Source organism: Heterocephalus glaber, unplaced genomic scaffold (assembly GCF_053883595.1).
Source record: "Heterocephalus glaber isolate CG9 unplaced genomic scaffold, H.glaber_assembly_v1.0 deba00001600, whole genome shotgun sequence".
Classification (NCBI taxonomy): domain Eukaryota; kingdom Metazoa; phylum Chordata; class Mammalia; order Rodentia; family Bathyergidae; genus Heterocephalus; species Heterocephalus glaber.
Window position 1 is genome coordinate 36290974 of NW_028258372.1, and position 23739 is coordinate 36314712.

Sequence of the window (23739 nt, forward strand, 5' to 3'; positions counted from 1 at the left end):
TTACTGTCCTATTTTTGTACAACATTTACAATAAGCAATTACACTTTAATTAGATTAAATCATAACATATAGAAGTATTCTAAAGTTGTAGAATGTTTTTCAATCAGGCAAAGTGTAAACAAAATAATTCTTTCATGAGATACATACTATTTGTCACTTCATTTTATTTTTGATGCATCTTCTCTAAGTGTATACACAGTCTACATATTCATACATACAAACCCAGTGTCAGTTTGTACCTGTCTTTAAGCTGCATTCCTTTTCTTTAACTTTATAGATAACTCATTTCCATCTGTTTAAATGCAATCTGAAAATCTAATTATTGATGTCTATATGGTATCCTATCATGTTTTCCGTAATTTTTCTTTCCTCATCTCTAATATTGTTGCTATTCCATATAATACTTGTAACTCTGTCTCCAACAATCATTTCTTTTTCTCTTTTTTAAGAGAAGGTCTTGCTATGACATTCAGACTGGCCTTAAACTCACTATGTACCCCAGGTTGACCTCGAACTCACAGCAATCCTCTTGCCTCAGCCTCCTGAGTGCTGAGATTATCCAACAATCACTTTGTTAGGATGATACCTTACACGTGAGATTGGGGCATCCATTTTATTTATTTTTTAAAGTTGTATTAATATTGACATTGAATTTTTTCCCAAAATTTAGAAGTATTTATATTACATTCTCCATCTCAGTGTTCATGAGATTCACCACCATTTTTTCATACAACAATCTCCATTCTTAAACTCTTCAAATGTAAACAATTTTTTCAAGACAGGTATAAGAATGGTAACATTTGGAGGATTTAGATATGAATTCTGAGCCCAAGTCTTTTCCCTCAAAACTGTGGATGTTGTTCCATTATCTTCAGCACTGATGTTATAGAAATCAAATCTGTGACCACCCTGATTTTTAGTGTCAGTTCCTTTTTTTCTTATTGCACATAAAATACTTTTGTCTTTAATCTTTTAATTAAAGAAGTAATTTGACAAAACATGTTAATTTATCTCATCCTTCTTAAAAAGTTTCAGACACATTTGGTCATTTCACACTATTCTAATCTCCAGACTTTACCTTTAATATCTCTTTTCTCCTTACTTTCAGCTTCTTGCCTCTTCTTCTACATTATGGAAATTTGCTGTCCATAATATCACTGAAGGTTTGAATAGCACACTTTCGATTTTTATCATTTGCATCTTGAATATTAATTTTGAAATTGAGAATTTAAATTTACATGACTTTTTTTTTCTTTTCTAGGTGATTCTTACTCTATGCAATTGGTTCTCAGTCTCAAGTATTTTATATCAGAAAGTGGATTAATGCAAACCTCAAATTTAGAATTTTTTATTTTGATTCACTCTTTTAATCATTAGTATCCTTCAGATATAGCTATAAATACATAGATTCACATATGTAAGTGTATATTTATATTTCCCAATACTAGGTATGTGTACACACATTTACACATATCCCTGTATTTGTATGTCTACATTTTGTTTTTCTACCTATATCTAAGAATGAAATATATCAAATTTTGTTTGCTTTTTAACGAATAAAAATTGCATTAAAGAGATCAATAATTTCCATATTTTATTAGCCATTTGCAATTACTATATTTATCGAGTTTATTTGATAAATGTTTTACTATAAATTTGTCTCTAGTAGTTTCTCATTTGAATTTCTTATACCTGTAGACACATCCCTAAGACCCCCAGTTAGATAATTTTATTTTACACTACTCTGTAGTACTTATCACAGTGCCTTGCATGTAAGTAGCAAATATTTAACAAATATTTTCTTAAAGTAAAATGAAATAGATATAACACTTTATGAAGTTAACTGCTTGCATCTATAGCTACAACAGAATGAGAATTAGGTAATTCAATAATTCAATATTTAAACATGTTTAGATAAAAGTTTAAATAATCCTACAGTTTAAATCATTGTCACTTTGACTTACACTTTCATTATAAAACAACAAATTATTCATAGTGTATGATATCAAAATTTTCAGAGACAGTTATTCATTATAATTTTGTAGCACTGAAGTAGTTGATATCAACTAATGACCCAAGAATTTTTCTTTTTCCCTGCACTATTTTCACATATTTAGGGTAAGACGTTCAGAATTCTATAATTTAATTTGTTTGATTTGTGAGAAATTTTGTTTGCAGGGAAGTTACACTACTTAGCTCTTAGTATGTCAAGGGTTCAGAAAAATTCCACTTCTGAAGATTAGCTCGCTCTTTATGATTAAGATTAAATTGATAAATTATAAAGATTTATAACTGATCAGTTGTTAAACTGATGATTTTATGAAAATTTATGATGAGTTGACCAGAAATTTAGACATGGTTTACCTAAACTGAAAAAGCACATCTTCCTCAAAAAAGGATATGGATGGTATGAAATGACTTCTAATAAACATGCAAAATATACTGCAGTGGAGGTGCCAAAATAATTAATACATAAGACTGTGAAAAACTGAAAATTTTCTACTGTCCCAAAACAAACAAAAAATTCACTCAAGACTCAGAGACTTAAAATTTCCCATTTCTCCTGAGTTTTAGTTTTCACCCACAACAGCTTTATTTTATTCCATTTTCTCTTTACAATCCTTCCATTATTTTAGTATACCCATGAGGACATGAAAGCTAAAAGTGCTTCCAAAACATTCCACAAACAAGTTATTCCCAAATCATCCTCTGCTGAGAAAATTCTACTTGATGACATTTAGTCTATTCCTTTTTTCAATTTTTATTTATAAAATTTGTGTGTTTGCAGTACATACTGATTACATTCCTCCTGAGGAGCTGGTACACATACATCACACATCTTAATTCTTTCTACTTCTCTTTCCCCATCCTTGACTCCCCCTTCCTTTCTTCTCTTGCCCCTTTCCAGCTGCAAAAGATCTATCATCCTGTTTCCTAGTATCTATCTTTTATTTTGCTCTTTGAATAATTTATACTTGGGGTTTCTCAGATAAGAGAAACCATGTGATATTTAAGCTTGGGTGTCTGATTTATTTTATTTAACATTATTGACTCTAGGTGCATCCATTTTCCTATAAATGACTGAATTTATCCTTCTTTGTAACAGAGTAGTACTCCATTATGTGTAAATGCTACATTTTCTTCCATTTATCTATTGATGGCCACTTCCAAGATTTAGCTACTGTGAATTATGTTGCTATAAACGTGGGTGTGCATGTATCATTGTAATGTAATGTCTTAACTCTTTCAGAAAGGTATTAGAAGGGAAATAGCTGGATTGAATGGAATTTCTATTTTCAGTTTTTTGAGGAATCACCATACTGATTTCCATAGTGGTTGCCCTATTTTACATTCCCACCAACAATGTAGAAGTGTTTCTTTTTCCAGACAGCCTCTCCAGCACTTGTTATTATTAGATTTTTTTGATGATGATGATTTTTTCCAATGACTTGGCACTATGATCTATCAAAAACATTTTTAAATTTTTTACAGAATTTAAATCTAGCAGAACAAATGAAACAAATGATATGACGAGACCATCACAAGCTCCTCCTCCTCCTCTTCTAGAGTTACCTTCACAAGAAACTAATTTTTAAATATTCATTTGATAGTCCCTAAGTTTAAAACTATGCAAAATTCTCTTAATACTCAGTCTTGCAGTTATGCAGAGCAGCTGATCTTTTGTGATACTGCATAGCACTTGCTCCATTTCACCCTTAATGCTCAGCTAACCATTTCAAAACTGAAATTACTCTCCTTCTGGTAGTCTTCCTCCCCCAAAAAATATGTCTTAGAACACAATACAGAATTTTCAGATGTGAATCATGGGGTGATATTTCTGTTCCTTGAATAGCTCCTATAAAAAAGGTAATGAGATATGTCTTTATGTCAAATATATGTAAAAACAAACTCATGGATACGTTTTTTGGTTTGGGATGAAAAGTATTCCACAAAAAAAGAGATCAAATAGTAAATTCCCTGTTTTTGAGCTTATTTTGTTGACTATAAGACCACCCAATACCTGGGCCTATTAATTTTCTTCTCACTTCTTATTCTATTTCTTAAAATTATGTGAAATACTGATTAACAAAGGGAAAAAGAAGGAAGTTGACCAAAATGTTAACAAACATTTCCACTGTGTATGATGGTCATAAGTCATTTTCTTTTGTGCTTTTCTTGGTTTCTCCAAATTTGACTATAAACACATCTTTCTAATCATAGAAATATGGTAAACTGTTAAATACCGTATATTATTTCTGTTTCAGTGAACCAGGTTTTCTCAAGAGATAGGAACACTCACCTTGCTGGGTCTTGCACACCCAGGTCCTGTCCCGAGTCTCACGGGGCAGTGCTCTGGGCCGTGTGGGCATGGAAGATCTGAGAACACCATTGGTCAGCAAGTTCTCTTGGATCTTTCCAGACCATCAGCAGAACTCGGCTCAGCAAGGGCCACCTGGAGACATGCTATCCCTGGACGTCGGCAGAAGGCTTTCTCTCCTGTGTGTATTTGCCAGAGTCCTCAACTTGCCCACAGGGCAGGAACTCTGAATCAATATTCTATTACTTATGACTTACAGTGTTTAATTAACATGCATCTCAACTGCATGGCTGAATGGTCCTTTGTATTTTTTGAAGTCATTATCAAGAGTATTATTTTTGTCTCTTTTAGAGACATACTTAATTATTTAAGTATTATTTGGGCTCTTTTAGAGAGATACATTTAATTATTTATTATGTACATGGTTTATATTGTGTCAGACATCCACACATCCAGGAGCAGAGATTATTAAACAGATTAGAACCGGTACAAAGTTTTCCATGTTCACTTTAATCGAAGCACACCAAGTAAGAATAAAAAATGCTTAAATACAAACATGAAGAGCATTTAGAAGTCATACACACACACACACATCACATACACAGAGTATATTCTAAAACTACATCTTCATGTAGATCTTCAAGGCTAAATCTTCAAGAGTGGAAATTTTGAGAAGCTAGAATAAATTCTTCACTTTTAGGAAACAATTGAACATTTTTAAGAAGCTAGATAACCTTTACATGCCAAAAATTCAACTTTTAAATGGTCTGGGAGAACAACTACATATACAGAATGTGTGTGATTTATTATTTTCACCTCTAAAACTAGCGAGCAGATGCATTGTTGATAATGGAAAAGCGCCCACTGTTTAACAAGCAGATTGCTGTTCACCAAACATGTGAAGAATTTCTGCCAATGTCATCTTATTTCACCTTCAGGAAAAGTAGGTGTCATTACATCTATTCTACGGACAGCAGAATGAAGTCTCAGAAAGTATTGTGCCCAAGATCACCCAGGTAGTAAGTGAGAAGAGCAGGAATTCAGTCATGGAAATGCTGCACACTTGTAATCCACCTGGGAGGCTGAGGCAAGAGGGTCACAAGTTCCAGGCCAGCCTGGGCAACTTGATGAGCTCTTCTCTGAAAATAAAATACAAAAACAACTGAGGACTGGGGATGCTCAGTCCTAGAGTACTTGCCAAGCATGCATGAGACCCTGGGTTCAATCTCTAATAATTCAAAAAAGAATAAGAAAGAGAAAGAAAAGAGAGAAGAGAGAAGAGAGGAGAGAGAGGGAGAGGGAGAGAGAGAGAGAGAGAGAGAGAGAGAGAGAGAGAGAGAGAGAGAGAGAGAGAGAGAGAGGGAGAGAGGGAGAGAATTCAGATCCAGATATGTTGCAGTGTAAAACCAGTGGTCGGGGCCGGGGATTTAGCTGAGTGGTTCCGCCACCTGCCTCACAAGCGCAAGGACCCGAGTTCAATCCCTGGTACCAAAAAAAAAATGTTTCTCAGATAAAACCAGTAGTCTTTTAGGTCTGGGCATCTGTACAGGCCCAATTAGGAAATTAAGATTACAAATGCAAGTGGCAGTTTTTGGTCCTAATCCCACTGTAGTTTATATTTTTAAATATTCATGTATGACCAACATTTATGACAACAAAATACTTTAAACGACAGGTATAATGATGTTGATACAGAGGAGTATGGCAGGTGGAGAGCTTGAGTCTCTGTATTTTTATTCTACACAAAGACAGCTACATAAAGAACAAGGTCTCTCCACATCTATGCTGAAGGAATTCTTAATGTCCTAGCCCTCATGTTAATGCTTTCTATCATTTGGAAATGGCTTTTGTAATTGCCAAAATGTCTGTGTACATTTGTTGCTAAATCACAGAAAGATTGTGAAGGAAGTTAAATAGAAAATTGAGCAAGAGGCAAAACACAACCGCCTCTATACCGACGACCTTGATTCAGAACAAATTATTTAACTGGAAGCAAACATTACCCAGCCCTTCTTTCAGCACAGTTTATCTTTGTTTAGTCCACCCTGTTCAGCTCTAACAAAGGGAAATTGGTAAGAAGATAATTAGATCTTCTTTTTTAAAATGACCTAGCAATAGCATCTTTAAAATCACCTGCATCTTCCCAGCAAAAAAATAATACATAAATATAAATGTTTCATGCCGCTATCAAACATTGATAATAAAGGTTTGAATATTTATTGTTACCCTTGGCCAGTGCCTGAGTTCACTCTTTAGCAAGAGAGGCAGAGTGAGCTGAGGATTGCCTTCGGGTACTACTGATTGGGATGATGTCGTATTAGAATATCCCTGGGGAAAGCGGGGCCCAGTATCCTTAATCTTCTTAACATGACCCTTCCCTACATTCATCTGTAATTAGCTTGCTCTCAAATCCTAATAGATTTTCCTTTTTTTCATGTACAGCTCTGTTTCTTCACAATCAGGGTATTCAAATGACCCTACGCCATTCCATAGTCTGCAGAAGGTGTTTTCTTTGGTGTGGCCTGGAGATTTCATCACCCCAACATTAGTAACAACTCCGGCAGAATGTCTTTCTGGGAACCCCACAGTGTTTTGACCAGTCGTCCAGACACTTTGTGAATGTGGGATTCATGAGCTGTTGTCTGTTTCAGCAGCTGGTAGTTAAAGCAAGGTGGGACAGGGAAGTCCTACTGCAAATTTGACTGAATGCTTCTGCACATGTCACTTAGCAACGTAGTACTGACTGCGGGGCACAGTCCTGCATGCTGTACTAGTAAGCAGTGACTGGCCACTCCCAACAAACTTGGGAGAGGGGTACAAATTGGCATCCCCATGTCAAAGATGGTAAACCAAGGCACAGTAATGTTCAGAAACTTGTTCAAAGGTCACTGAATCGGTGAAAGGCAGCACTGGGACCTGAACCCAGTCTAGTCTCTCAAACACTATGCCACGCCATCCTGGCACGGAGGTCAAAGCCAGGCACAAAGAAAAAATGGAACCTCAGCGTGAGCCACGGTCACCTCTGCGACCATGACCCTGTGCCCTTCCTTGTGACAGAATACACCCTGCGCACCAGCTTGTGGCCTATGCCTCTGTCGACAAGCCTGCTGCATCAGCCCGCAGGCTCTCCTCCACCCTAAACCCCCAGCTGGACTCTCAGAGGAGCTCATCTCGCATCCATCTTGGGAATAGGGGACTAGATTTTGTCTTTCCCTCTTCAGCTCTTCCTGGTCATTTATGTCCTTGTCAAGAATCTTCTCATTAAAACTCCGTTTCCAAGCAACAATTCTCATCCTGTCCCCTCTTCATCCATGGAAGGAAGAAGTCTTCTCCTCTTCTCTCTTACCTCTTGGTTTTCAGAGACAGCAATATGTCTCCTGTGATATTTAATATGTCCTTGTTTTAGAATTATTTAGCTTCAGACATTATTTTCTTAACATTTTGGTAAACCAGAAGAAACATCTTTTCCTCTCCTTCTTGTCTGTCCCACAGCACCTTTTGTTTCTTGGGTACTTACCTTTCTCGCCCACCCTCAGTAGCAACCAAATAAAAAGAAAAGGACAAGCATTCCAGCAACTAACAAGGAGCTTTATTTCCAGCCATATTTTACACTACAAAATCCAACTTCCTGAAATACTGCCTCAATTTATTTTCAAAAAATATTTTCCTTTAAAGTAATGCTTATTGTTCTTTGACACTGGTGGAATTGCAAAGGATGATGTAGTGTCATGATAGCTTCTGTTATACACTGATGGGGTTTGATTTACAGACGCTGTAACGGTAGAAAAATATGTCACCATGACATTGATCGGTATTTTGACTGGTTGAGGTTAAGCCATAGGAAAGGACCAGCAAGACAGAAGATGTAGAGAATGCCCTCCTTGCTCCTTGTATCAAATACAGAGCCTGCATTTGATAGCTTCAAGACTAGAGAGACATTTCAGATGATATTTATAAATAAAAAGAGAATGAACCACTAATTGACATTACGGTTCATAGGATCTCATCAGAGGAGTCCACCTGTGCCATGAATACACAAACTTAAACCTCAGGGGTTTTATCTTCTGACTTCCTCCCCCCGTAATGAATTGGAAACCTATTAACTAACTGACAGATCAAGATATTTAAAATAACTGAAGCAACTTGTAGGGAAATGATAGCAGTTATTTAGCAGTTTTCAGTTTTGTGAATTGTTTTGTCTCCAAATGTCTTGCTTCACTGTTGACTAGACACTAAAATCTTTTTCTCCTCTCATTGATGAGACCAACAGGGAAAAGGAAAAAAATTCAATTTAATCAAAAATTGTCATATTCGTAGACTGATGAGAAGTAGAAGAGATCTTAGAAATTATTTAGTACACCATCTAGTTTTGAAAAATGAAGAAATATCAAAGTAAAGATACATTTCTAAAAACATGAATCTCATTAGTGATGAGAACAGATTACTCAGGACCCCAGCCTCTATGAACAGTACATTTCCTTCTGGACATAAAATGTTACTTCCAAGAAGCTCTTCTCAATAATTACTATGGATGCTTGAAAAAAAAAAACTGAAATCCAGAATGAAGATTGGACATCTTCTGCGTGATTCTGAAGTTACTCCTGGATGCAACGTTAGAAATATCAGATAATAATTCTTCAGGAGTCACCTAAGCCAATTTTTCCCTCTTCTCCTTTTTGATCTCTCTTTTGAGCCTACAAATTATGTGTGTAAAATAAAATGTCCTGTAAATAACATCTTAGTTTTTTTTATAATCCCCACCTTCATCTTGACTTATCAATAGGAGAAATTTTAAGGAAACAGAGGAAAAGACCCAGAGATAGAGATAGAGCCCAGCATCCCCAGGGTCCTGGGTTCAGTTCACACACACACACACACACACACACACACACACACACACACACACACAAAGCAAAACTGAGGCACAGACCCATCCTAATAAATGCAGAACGTACAAACTCCAGAGCTTGTGATTCCCTCCCTTCTGGCCGGAAATTCTCTCTGAATGTGTAGGATCCACTCTCTGTCTTTCAACGCTAGGACTACCAGAGAGACCTCAGGTTATTTTTCTCCCCACCTTGGGCTTGACCAGCCTGGGGACCATCTGCTCAGCACACAGCTCTTTGAGGTCCATGGACACAGACAAAACAATCAATTGAGTAGTTGATTTCATAAGTTTTAAACCAATTGGCTGGCATTTTCTAGACACCAAGCAAGAATTTTAATTCCTCATCTCTTTTTTTTCCTTTTAGGAAGCCCCAAAAGACTTGTAGGATGTTGTAAAGGAAAGTACAGAGGAGTTCATAGATATACAATCAGAAATGACTGTTGATGTAAAGATTGTGTCTCATCTAGTTCCTTTAATATAAAGATTACTCTTTTAATCTTATTGAAAATTGTTAAGAGGTTTGCTTAGAGTTAGATTCAATTACATGGTTTCCTTATTGGCCAATCAACACCACATAGGTTAAGTGAGGAATTAACCCCTCAATCCACCTTTGGGATTTCATCAAAGAGGTCACCACGAAGTTTCCGGCCCGCTGTGTAGTGATCTGTATCTTGTCTATCACTGATCACTGTCAACATCTGTGATCCACTCCTCCCAAGGTATCTTTCCCCACCTGTGTACACACTCTTAAAGACTTAAGTTTCTTGATTCACAAAAACTGTAAAGAAGCATAAAGTACATTAATTGTGCAGTACCAGTGTTTTGATTCATATTTTAAAAGGAATACTAGATAGGAGAAATATAGGTTACTATAGATAGCAATAATATACTATGTATTTCAAAAAGGTTAGAAAAAGAATTTTAATGTTTTCACCACAAAGAAATGATAAATGCTCGAGGTGACTGTTATGCTTATCCTGATTTGGATATTATACAATGCATGTATCAAAACATCACAAAGTACCCCATAAATATGTTCAACTTTATATGCCAATTAAAAATAAATACTTTTACGTGTATATATATATATATATATATATATATATAATACTAATACAAAAAAAGTTTCTACTCCAGGCAGGATTCATAGCTATTTACTTTATTTAATATTACCTTTTAATTTTCTTCAATTTCTTGAAGGCAATTTTTGTTTTACTATAAACCTACTAAAAATTAAATATGTTTAAAGTACTTGAATTTTCAGATTTAATATTAATGGAATAAATTTAATTTAGTAATTGAATTTGGACTGCCTTAAATTTTCTTACAACTTCCTTTGTCAGAATGTACTTTTAAATATATTTCAAGAAATTTCATTTTTTAAAATCACTTAAAGCAGTTCAACAAAAAAGTACATTTTCTAACTTGAAACTGGATGATTTCCTTGATTTAAGAGAAATAATCTTTTCATGAAAGTTTAGCAATTGCAAGCTTTTTTATTCATTAAAAAAATCTCATATCAATGAAAGAAGAAAATATCATTAGAATCTATATAAACTTTCTGAATGTGAACTCTTGTGATTTTTTTTCTCAATGTTTTCATATTTAGAATGTTTTTAACTTACAACTTAAATACTTTTCCAGAATGAAGATATTGGCTAAAATATAATATTAATACAAATTATCTGTGACACTAGAATATAATTTCTTTAACATTATTTCCAGGAAGGTTAAGAAATGTCTCTTTCATCTCCATGCAAGAATAATGGAGCAAAACTTTTGCAAATATTTGCTGCATATAACTTTAAGATAATATGAGTAACAAAAAAGATAAAAGTCATATGACATACCCAATTTTTCAATCAATATATTGAAGCTATAGGAGTTTTACATGCTGCTGTTCACTTCAGGGAGACCCAGAAGAGACTGTATCTATTGTACAGGGAAATAAACAAAACAAAAGGATTTTTAGCTCTCGAACACCAATTAAAGAATAATGGGGAAACTTTTATGTAGGTAAAAACAATCTTCTGGGACTACTTTCTTTTTTTAATGGACAGTCACATTTTCAAACACAACTTACACAGGTTTTACACAGAGGTCATTTATCCTTTTAGAGTTTACTCAATTCTTATTCAAGGGCTGATTCTAATCATCCATTCACCTGTACAGCAATTTTTTTTTAATTCATTACCTTGGTGCAGGCTACATAGAAATGAAAATCACCATCCTTGCCTTACTAAGATCACAGGCATGAGATGCCAGAGACACTGAAACTAGCAAATGGTCAGATAAGTCAGATACCCTACAGATAAGGGTCTCAGTATGGGGACACTTGATGTACAATAAGGATTGGAGGAAAAGCTGTCCACAATGCTCCGACAGCTACTCAATGCCTATGTGATGAGCTCCAAAACGTCAGATACCCTGTTTCACACCAGGATTAGAAAAATAAAGAAGGAGAAGACAGAAGTGCCACAATGTGCCAATTTCCATAGCAGAAATGTGCAGAGATGCTATGGAAGCAGAGCTAAGGATGTCTGGCATAAGCTAGGAAAGACACATTAAGATCTTTCAAAGACATTCAAATACACTTAAAGGACTTGCTTTTCCTAAAACATGGTTAAGTTCCACTGCTTCAATTTTCTTGTAAGTGCTTTCTCTGTACTTTTCAATATGAACAGGACGGGTATAAAGCAGAAGATCCTGGGGCACAGGAGTTGGTGAGCTGGCTGAGAAATAACGCCTAACTGCAGGCAGCATGAACCCGAGGGAAACGCCAGGTCAGACCAAGAGGAAGGTTCAAGCTGATGCACAGCAGGCTTCAAATAACCAGGCTAAGCAATTTGGGCTTTGTCTCAAGTTATAGTTTAGATCTAAAATGTCCCCCCTACATTCTCATGGGTGTGAAGGTGAAGGGATCGTGTTCATCCACTGGTGAATTCAGGAGCTGAACGTGCTCTTAGCAGGTGCAGCCTAGCTGGAGGTGGGTCACTAGCAAAGTGACCGGGATGCCTATATGGCTGGCAAGGGCTCCTCCCCTTATCTTTCTGCTTCCTGGCTACCATGAATTGAGCACCCTTTCCTCTGCCAGGCCCCTGTGCCATCCTATTTCTGCTTTGGAGCCAGCCCACCATGGACTGAAACCATGAGCCAAAGTCAACCTCTCCTCCTGAAACTGTAGGTGTTGGGTATTTTGTCCCAGCAACAGGAGAGTGGCTAAGATATTCCACAAGCATTGGGATCTATTTGAAGTCTTATGAAGAGGACAGATCTGAGCAGATTTGTGCTGTTAGAAGGAGAACTCCAGCACTGTGAGGGGCTCCCCTTGAGTCTGCATCCATCCATGGATGAATCTGACTCCCGGCCCACCACAGATTCAGTCCAGCCTCGTTCTCCAGGGCACAACTCAACCATGGCAGAGCATTAAAAAGTGCTCTTGCTCCTGAACACAGCGAGCACCCCAGCTCACTCCTGGCCCAGCTTTCTCCTGGCAGCCTCCATTCCCCACAGCTGACCATTCTTCTTTTGCCATCGCCACCCTCCTTAGCTGAGGACACTGTCCTTGTCCCAATTCTGCAGCAACTGTGCCTTCAGGTACTTGCCCCTCTTGCCTGCATTTCTGTGTTCACAAGTGCATTCTTTAGATCTGTGATCACACCTGACCATTGTTCTCCATCTCCTGGTCTAATGACTTCAGGATGGCAGCCCAGGACCTTAGGGTTTCATCCTCCTGAGCTCTGTGTCTCCCTCTGCTTTGGACCCTTTGTGCATGACACTGAGCTCTGGATTTCTGCCTCCCTGACTCTGCCTCCACCCTTCCCTGCAGCCCCTCTCGCTGTGCCTACCAAGAGACTGGCCACCCAAATGCTGGAATCATCCACCATTTCCAACACTGCAGTCCCAATAAGGCCTTTAATCTTCTCCAATGCCATGTTTGTCTGAGCTGAGTTTTCAACTTTTGGGCATTTTTTCTACCGTGGTCAGCTTTAGTCTTTTTGTGCTACTATAACAAAACAATGCTGACTGGATAACATGAACAATAGAAAATGATTTCTTACCTTTCTGGAAGCTGGGAAGCCCAAGATCAAGGCGCCGCAGCACTGGCCTCTGATGAGGGCCTCATCTCCACTTTCAATGTGCTGCTGCACTGCTGCCTGCTTTGGAGAGGCTGAAGGCCACCTACTTCCATGGTGGAAGAGGGAAGGCCAAGGCACATTCCCTTCAACCTTGAGCCTTTTCAAAGGGTGCTAACCTCATTTATGAGTCACTGCTTCCCAAAGGCCACACCTTTCGACATTGTTGCATCAGGGATTAAGTTTCAACATGAATTTTGAAGAGGAATCATCACCCAAATCATAGCAATCATGTTGCACTGGCTTCTCCATCTTGACACCTCCCAGACCCAAAGCCCTCCATGGCTGTACCTGAACTAAAGACTCCATAAGCCAGAAGCACTTGATTTTTGTACTGTTCTTATTCTTTTCATTCATTTGGTCTCTGAGGCCCAGGACCATCTCAGTACTTCCCAACTCCAAATCTGACTGGGTAGATTGCTTAATGAGATAATAGTAATGGCAGTGACCATAGAGGAACTTCATTGCAATGCATCTTGCATTCATTGTCTCTTTCATTCTCACAGTAGTTCTATGTCAAAAGCATTGATAGCCACATTTTACAAAATAGACACTAAAGACTGAAAAGATTAAACACACTTCCCACTGGTGAGTTGCAAGATTACCAGAAAGTGATCTGAATCCACACCTTTTTACCAATAAGCCCTACTGTGAAGCCCATGGTTCCAAGGCCCTGTGTCCCTAAGCAGCAGGTGTTCTTGGTGCCATTGAGCTGTCTCATCAGCCTGAGAGCTCAGAAGTACAACTGCAGAAAGGCTGAAGTCAGTCTGGAATGCTCAGAAGGAACAGAACAGAATCAAGTGAATGTGTCCATATATTTCTTCCTGACACTTGTTAATTCAGAAGGCCTAGAGACCAGAAGTTAAGTTTTCCATGAAAATAGCATAAATAGCTTACAGCCTTTCATACAAAATCATAAGGTAAGCAGGACCCTCTCCATGGCTTTCTGACCATGGCCTTCATAATAACCTCTTTCAGGAATGAAACTCTCTTGAATAAAGGCAGACTACCTTCACACTAACCCTACCTACCAAAACCACCTGAAGCAACTTCAGTGTGGTGCTCTTTGTTTTTCCTTTTTTTTTTTATTTTTTTATTTTTTTGGTACTGGGGCTCAAACTCAGGACCTTGCACTTGCAAGGCAGGCAGGGGCACCACTGAGCTACATCCCCAGCCCAACTTCTCTCTTTTAAAAAAAACATTTAAGGTGGGAAGATGTGCTTGTTATCTGGCAAGTGTTACTAGATGACCACACTCCACCACTCACAGTATTTTCTGTTTTTTTCTTTGAATTATCTTGCTCTATGAATCCCAGAGAATTTAGGAGGTGTCCCTGGACAGAGGCCCTGGTTTGATAGGTGAGATGTCTTTCTGACTGGATGATATATCGGTTCGCTTGTATTTATAAAATGCAACTGACCTTTGGAACGTGAAAGGTGGTAAGGTCTTTTAATAGATTGTTGCTCCACATCTAGCATTTTTAAAGCAAAGCTGCATTTATTCAAGATAAGTGGATAAATGACAATAAAGACACAGCACATCCATTTCCTGTCAGGCAGCAGGCTACATCGTGAAAGTTTCCCCCATGAAGTGTCAGAGACTGTAGAATAGTACACACATTTAAAATCATCTGCAACTTGATTTTCAATGGCTGAGACTCTCAAAATATTTGTACATAATGATATCATTGCTTATATCTACAGCACTATAAATTGGAACATATCTAAATCTGTTGCCAATTTTTTAAAAAAGGAATAGCAACATGGAAAAAATGTATTTAGACTTACACCTCTCTTAATCAATACTATTTTACTATTTATTATGTGTCTATTAAATATAAGATATGAAACTAGATGCTTTTTGATTTTGCTTTTGCTACATAGTTCAGGCTAGCCTTGAATCTGCAGCAATCCTGCCTCAGCCTCCTAAGTGCTGGGATTACAGGCATTCACCACCTGATACTAATGCTTTAAATATATTAATTCTAACAATAATTTGACGTTAGACATTATCTTCTTTTTATAAATGAGAAAACTATTTAACCTCCCCTGGTTCATGAATCTAGGAAGAATCTAGTCAAGAACTCAAATCTAAGTCCATTTAATTCTAAAAATTGTTCTCTTTCCACTTCACAAGACAGCTACCATGAACTCAGCAAACCTCTGAACTGGGTTTTCATCCCAGTCCTGCTAGTAATTCTGTAATATTGGATTCTATTTAACCTCTTTGCTCTTCATGTTCCTCTTATGTTGAAGCAGAAATAACAAAAGTACCTACCACCTAACAGTCCTGTAAAGATCACAAGAGTTCACTGTTAGTTTGGAACCATGTCTGGAACATACAAGAGAACTGCCTTTTAGTTGTCCGACTGCCGCCATCAACACTGCAGTTGCTGTCATGGTGCTCCCTGTATGGGAAACCTCTCTCAACCCTACATCGGCTTCCTCTGGCTGCCATCCCACTTCGTCCCCATTCCCAGATGCACTTATTGAAAGAGATGTCCCTGCTACCTACCCCCACTTCCCTATCCTCACATTCATCATTCCTGCCACCCAGCTATGCCCTCATGGGCTTTATACTAAAGAAAATGCCTGTCTAGATATCTCTGTGATGGAGACTATTTTAAGCCAAATAAAACCCCTCTGCTAATAAATAAATAAATAATTGCTTTAGTTACTTTTCACTTGTTGCTGTGACTAAATATCTGACACCCAAAGATAAAGAGGAAAGGTTTATTTAGGTCACAGTTTGTAGAGGTGTCAGTCCATAATCAGCTGACTCCAAAGCAGGGTGGCATAGCAGAGGAGCATCGAAGAGGATTAACAGTTCATGGCAGGCAGAAGACAGCAAAAGCAAGCAATCAAGGAACCTTAACAGCATCTTTCTGTCCCTTTTATCTTATCCAGACTGCTTAGGGTGGGCAGCACTCACACCCTTAATCCTGGTGCCCTTGAACCTAGCATTGCACCATGAATCAATTCCAGCATCACACTCTAGATCCAGCCACCTCTGAGAAAGCCCCACCCATGACCACGTGAAACTTTGAGGGGAGATCTAGACACAAGCCATAACAATGATTTAAGAACATGACTGCTTTCTCTCCTGTATTCAGACAATAACTCCCACTCTCTCTTACTGTTGGATGTACCCATGTGGCTAAGCTCCAGCCAACTGAATGTAGGTCAGAATGAGGCTGTCCATTGAAAAGCTCTTGCCTGTGATTATTTCTCTTTCTACATTTGCAGACCTGAAAATCAAGGTTCATATAACAAAACCATAAAGTGAAAAGGCTAGTGATCCCATATGACTATCTAGAGCAGAATTCACACACACAGACACACACACACACACACAAACACACAAACACACAACTGCCACATCATCCACAGACAATAGTAAAATCTAAAAATCAGAAATACTCTCATTATGTCAAGGCACTGAAATGTTGGAATTGCTTGCTGCAGAAGCTAATGTTATACACTTTAGCTACTATGACCCTCTATGATATCTGGGTCATTCTTTGACTTTATCTTACATGGACCCTCAGATAATTTCTTCATGTACTTTCTTCTCAGAGCCTCCCTGGCACCCAGATCTTCCAATTTCTTCCTGTGTCTCTGCCTTCTGTCTCCTTTGCTGTCTCCATATCCTCCACTTAGAGGTCCGTGTACATTTTCCTGAAAGGTTAGATTATAAATATTTTTGATTTTGTGGCACACATTATCTTACATATTCTTTATTTAAAAGCTTTTTAAATGTTGTTGTTGTTTTTTGTTTTTGTTTTTGAGACAGGGTCTCACTACATAGTTCAGGCTGGCCTTGAACTCTACTATGTAGCCCAGGCTGGCTTCAAACTCAGGGTGATCCTCCTGCCTCTGCCTTCCAAGTGCTAGGATTACAGGCATGTGCCACCACACCAGACAAGCTTTTTAAATATTAAAAAAATAACAACAACAATAAGCCTTTCTCAGTGGCTAGCCATACACAGACTCCAGGCAAGATCTGGTCCATGGGCTGTGGTTTATGGACCCCGCTTCAGTTGACTGACAAATGTAGATGTACCTCCTTCCCAGCTGAAACTTAACCTCTCTCACCCTTGTCCCTTACTCTCTCTGGAGAATGTTTTCAATTTCATGCTTTAAACATTTTTGTGTAAGTTCAGAGCTGACCTTTCCCTTTTAAAATGGACACACACACACATACACACACACACACCTACCTGAAAAACTCTGTCCATCTTCCCTCGTCAAAAACTTTTCCAACTCAGTAAAAGACATTAGGATCCTCAGGAAATAATATAAGATCTATCCTTAATTTCTCCTTTTTATTTATCCCCCAAGCCCAATCCATCTGCCTTCAACATACACAAGGGCTGGTCGGAAACTGTGGTGTGTGCTTAAAGTTTTTAAAGAATTATTACAGAAAAAGACACATTGCCATTAATCCCCCTCAAAATACTCCCTGTCACTTTGAACACACTTATCTCTTCATCTTGTTCCTTTCAGAAGCAGTTCTGAAAGTCCACTTTTGTGAGTCTTTACAATGTATGACCAGAAATATGGTGAAAGCTACTGTTGAGTACCCTTCAACAGAAAGGCGGACAAACACTACAGTGTGTCCTTATCCTCCTTATGTACCTTATGTATCAGCTCTGTGTGGCTTTTGACTCTTCCCCAAAGCCAAAATGATAATAAAAGGTAAAGGTTTTGAATTGATTCAGGACAGAGGCAACCACAACAGTGCAACTAGACACAAAAAAGTGACTTCTAGAATTGCCACAGAAAGCGGCAAACAAGATGGGTAAATATATTTGAACAGAGGGGGAGTATTTTGAAGGGAATTAACAGCAAGGAGGTCTTTTCCTATAATAATTATTTTCATTTAAGCATTCACCAGGGGGGTTTTCTTTGTTTTTTGAGACACAGTCTCACTTTGTAGTTCAGGCCAGCCCTGAAATCACTATGTAGCCCAGGCTGGACTTGAACTCATGACAATCCTCCTGCCTCAGCCTCCAGAGTGCTGGTATTACAGACATGTGCCACCACCTCACCTGGCTTCACCAGTTTTTGATTGTATTGTGTAGGTGGAATCCATCCACTCCTCTCCAACCCTTTTACCACCATTCTAGTTCACGCCTTTGTTGTATCATCTGAAAGCTTGCAATAGACTCTTAATGGTCGCACCACTTCCCTGTAACAGATAAAGACAAGAAGTGGCCAAATGAATTCTAGCAGCAGCTTCTTCTAACTTAATTTCAGGTGTGGGTCAGCACCTACATCCAGGAGCACAGGAGAAGGAAAGGGGTTGGGAAAAGAAGATTTTGCAATTTTATGAGACTAGGTGGATAGTTTCCTTGATATAGTAAATTCACTTTGAAATATTAGTGTTCACTAATACTTTCTAAACAAACTGTGTGCTAAACAAACTGTGTACTAAAAAACAGGGCTGTCCCTAGTGACATGAGGAATAAAAAGATAAAAGACCCAGGCTTTGGGGTTGGGGGTGTAGCTCAGTGGTGAAGCATTTGCCTAGCATGTGTGAGGTGCTGGATTCAAACTTCAGTACTGAGGAAAGAAACATACAGCCTGCTTCCCAAAAGCAAACAACTTATCAAGGAAAAAAAGCACATATGTAAATATCTCTGATTTGAAGCAAAATCAGGAGAGCATTTTAATGAGAGTAAAACTGCAGAACTGGGGAAAGGAGACTAAGTCTCATTGGAGAGGATCTAATTCATCTAAAAATCTGCTAGGTAGGGAATTATGTGTATAGGCAAAGATCACAAGTATTCAGAGAATTAAATCACAATAAAATGCACACTGAAATGAAAATGAAGACAATAATAGTTTCTCTCTGATAGTTTCAAAATAACTTCAGGTTTCACAAAGACCTGGGACCCTTATTATAACCAGCAAATGTCACTGAACTATAGATGCAAGATGTGGCTTCTAGGTAATAAATTCCAAACCATTTTATTCTGTGTTTCTCAGACTCATATCCAAGCAGTAAGATGCAGGTAACTAACTTTTGCTCATTCTTTTATGTTTAATGATTTTTTTTCAGATACAGATAGTAGAACTTCATTAAAAATATTCAGAAATTCCTGGCCTTGGAACAAAGCAGAAAAATATACAAAAATCGAGAACTGTATTCATTTCTTTAAGTGTAGAAGTCAGAGATATCTACATTACTAAAGTCTGAGATGTTCAAAAATCCTTTTAAATTACCTAGATTCTATCAATACCACACACATTTGGAAGGTAGTATGTGTGGCTTAGGCAGAGTAGCATGTAAGTGAAAGAAATCCAGAAAAGTGTTGGTTTGGACAAGTTGTCCCCAGCTTGGAGTCCTCCAACAGCTCTCTTGGTTTCCAGGATAAAGTCAAACACACTCTCTTGAAATGTGGTAGTGTGTGATCCCTCTTCCAAATACAAATAGCCAGAGTCTGAACCAATCTGATATTAGCATTCAGCTCTCATTAGCACATATATATACATTCATTCATTCAGAAATAAAATTCCCAGAACTCACAGGGTAAGGGGGCAGAGGGGAGCTGGAGAAGTAGCATCAGATCATGGGAGACACTCATGTGGAGGGCAAAGAGAAGTGCTCTGGTGAGAAACACATAGCGAGCCTGTGCATGGGAGAGGTTCAGGATGTGGGAGACTCGAACAGAAACAAAATTCACATAGTACAAGACAGAAAACCAAGGAAACTACTAACAATACACAATAAAAATGGTCAAATATAAACATAATAGTGATCCCAACAAGTAGAATTTTCTTACTAAAACATTAAACATCTCAGATTAGGTGGGTTGCAGGATGAGTAGGAGGCAAAATTTAGCTATATTTGGCTTAATAAGAAAAAGAGATCCATCCCACCACTCCCAGTCCAGAGGAAGGAGCTTCTGAGCTGCCATCCCACTACTCTCCGCCCAGAGGAAGGGGCTTCTAAGCTTATATCCCATCACTCCCAGCTCAAAGGAGGTGATAGCACCCCCCCACTGGGGTTGAAATGAGAAGACACACAAATAAGTCTCAAAACCAGACTTCCAGATCACCTACAGCAACCCCAAAGGGAAATGAGATGGAACATTGTGATACTCAACCACCTGGACCCCCTGAACTGGCAACAAAAGAGGATCTGGAAAAAATGAAATCAGAAATAATTTCTCAGATAACAGCAGAGATTGTGCTCATAGTGCCAGACATGATTAATAAATCTAGAGAGGAGCTGAGGAACATGATGGAATCCCAACATAGGAAAAAAATGGAAACCATAAAACAGATGCAAATAGATTTTCAAGAGATCAAAAACTCCATTGAAAGACTACACAGCAGAATGAGCCAATGTGAGGACAGAATTTCAGTTATAGAAGTTAAGATTTCATTTAGTGACCAGGAAAAGAAAAATAGCTTCCAAATTGTAAGGGATCACAAGAAATCAATCCAGCAGCTGCTATGCAAAGAAGAATAACATAAGACTGATTGGAGTCAAAGAAGAAAGAGAAGAGAGTGCAGGTGACATTAAAAAACTGTTCACAGAAGTAATGGCAGAAAACTTCCCAAGCAGGGGAAAAGAACTTGACATACAGATAAGTGAGGCATATAGGGCCCCAACTACCCTTGATCAAAAAAAAAATCTACACATAGGCATATAATAGTTAAGATTCCAGAAACTCAACAGAGGAACAAAGTTCTCCAAGCAGTCAGAGAAAAGAAACAAATCACAGACAAAGGAAAGCCCATCAGAATCACAGCAGACTTCTCAAGACAAAAACTCAAGGCAAGAAGACCTTGGAGTGACATATTCCAAGCCCTAAAGGAAAAGAGACTCCAACTCAGTTTGATGTACCCTGCAAAACTATCTTTCAAAATGGATGGAGAATTGAGATACTTTCATAACAAAGAGCATCTTAGGAACTTCATGAATACCAAACCAGCACTCCAAAAAATTTTAGACAATATCCTAGGAACAGACAATGAAGGTCAAAACCACAGGAAGCAGAGCAGAATGAACCCATCTGGCATGACAAGAAATTAAATGGAAAGGGGGAGAACCCAACAAAAAGAAAAAGTCATGACAATGATAAGTCAATTCATTTCAGTTATAACCATTGATGTTAATGGTCTCAAGTCACCAATCAAAAGAAATAGACTGGCAGAATGGGTCAAGAAGCAAAATCCAACAATATGCTGCGTACAAGAAACACACTTAATTCAAAAGGAAACTCATAGACTGAAAGGTAAAGGGTGGAAAACAATTCTGCATGTGACAGGAACCCGAAAAAAAGCAGGAGTAGCTATCCTCTTTGCAGATCAAGTAGATTTCAAACCAACACTGATTAAGAGAGATGAAGAAGGACACTACATCCTTGTAAAGGGAAGAATCCAAGAGGAAGAGATGACAATCATAAATATCTATGCACCAAACACCAGTGGACCCAACTATATAAAACAAATACTAACGGACATGAAAAGTCATATATGCACTAATACAACTGTAGTGGGGGACCTCAACACCCCACTGTCACAAATAGATAAATCAACTAGACTAAAAATAAGTAATGAAATACTAGAACTCAATCGAACTCTTGAACAAATGAACTTAATAGATGTTTACAGAGTCTTCCACCCCACTAAATCAGAATACACATTCTTCTCAGCTGCACATGGGTCATTCTCCAAAATAGACCACATACTCACACATAGAACATGTTAAAGTAAGTGCAAAGGAATTGAAGTTATCCCCTGTATATTATCAGACCATAGTGCGATGAAATTGGAGATCCATAGGAAAAGAAACTCAAAAAATTTCATAAACACGTGGAGATTGAACAACACACTTCTGAATAACCAACAGGTCACAGAGGAAATTAAAGAAGAAATCAGACAGTTCCTTCAATTCAACGACAATACAACATATCAGAATCTATGGGGCACAATGAAAGCAGTCTTACGAGGGAAATTCATAGCAGTGAATACGCATATTAGGAAAACAGAACAAGCCCAATTAAACAACCTGATGCTGAACCTTAAATATCTAGAAAAAGAGGAGCAGGACAACCCCAAAGCTCATACAAGGGAAGAAATTATAAAGATCAGAGGAGAAATCAATGCAATGGAGACTAAGAGAATGATACAAAAATCAATGAAGCCATGAGTTGTTTCTTTGAAAGAATCAAGAAAATGGACAAACCCTTAGCCAACCTTATCAGAAAAAGGAAAGAAAAGGCCCAAATCCATGCAATTAGGAATGGAAAGAGTGAAATTACAACAGACCCAACAGAAATCCAGAGGATCATCTATACCTACTTCCTACTTGGAGAACCTATAAGCCAATATGATGGAAAACACAAAAGAAATGGGCAGATTCCTGGATACATACGAATTACCAAAGTTGAACGAAGAAGACCTAAAAATTCTAAACAACTGAATATCAAGCAATGAAATTGAAAATGGAATTAAAAACTTATCAACTAAGACAAGTCCGGGTCCTGATGGCTTCACTGCTGAATTCTACAAGACATTTAGAGAGGAACTACTGCCACTACTGTTTAAACTCTTCAATGAAATTGAAAGGGAAGCAATACTCCCAAATTCATTCCTGGAACCAACCATCACCTTGATCCCCAAAGTAGAGAAAGACCCATCTGAAAAAGAGAACTATAGGCCAATCTCACTAATGAACATAGATGCAAAAATCCTTAATAAGATAATGGCAAACAGAATGCAGAAGATCATCAAGAAGATCGTACACCCTGATCAACTGGGATTCATCCCAGAGAAGCAGGGATGGTTCAACATACGCAAATCAATCAATGTAATACACTATATCAATAGAGCCAAGGACAAAAACCATATGATTATCTCTGTAGACCCAAAAAAATATTTGACAAAATCCAACATGTATTTATGATAAAAACCCTACAAAGAATTGGAATAGATGGTCTGTACTTCAAACTGATGAAAGCCATCTATGAAAAACCAAAAGCCAATATCATACTAAATGGTCAAAAACTGAAATCCTTCACACTAAAATCAGGAATAAGACAAGGATGTCCACTATCACCACTCATGTTCAATATAGTTCTAGAAACATTAGCCATGGCAATTAGACAAGAAAAGAAATAAAAGGAACAAAGATAGGAAATAAAGAAGTCATATTGTCATTATTTGAAGATGATATGACACTCTATATAGAAGACCCCAAGAACTCCACCAAAAGTCTTCTAGACTTAATAACCAAATTCAGTCAAGTAGCTGGATACAAGGTCAACACACAAAAATCAATAGCTTTCCTCTACACAAATGACAGACTCACTGAGAGAGAAACAGGGCAAATAATTCCTTTCACAATGGCATCCAAAAAACTGACATACCTAGGAATCAACC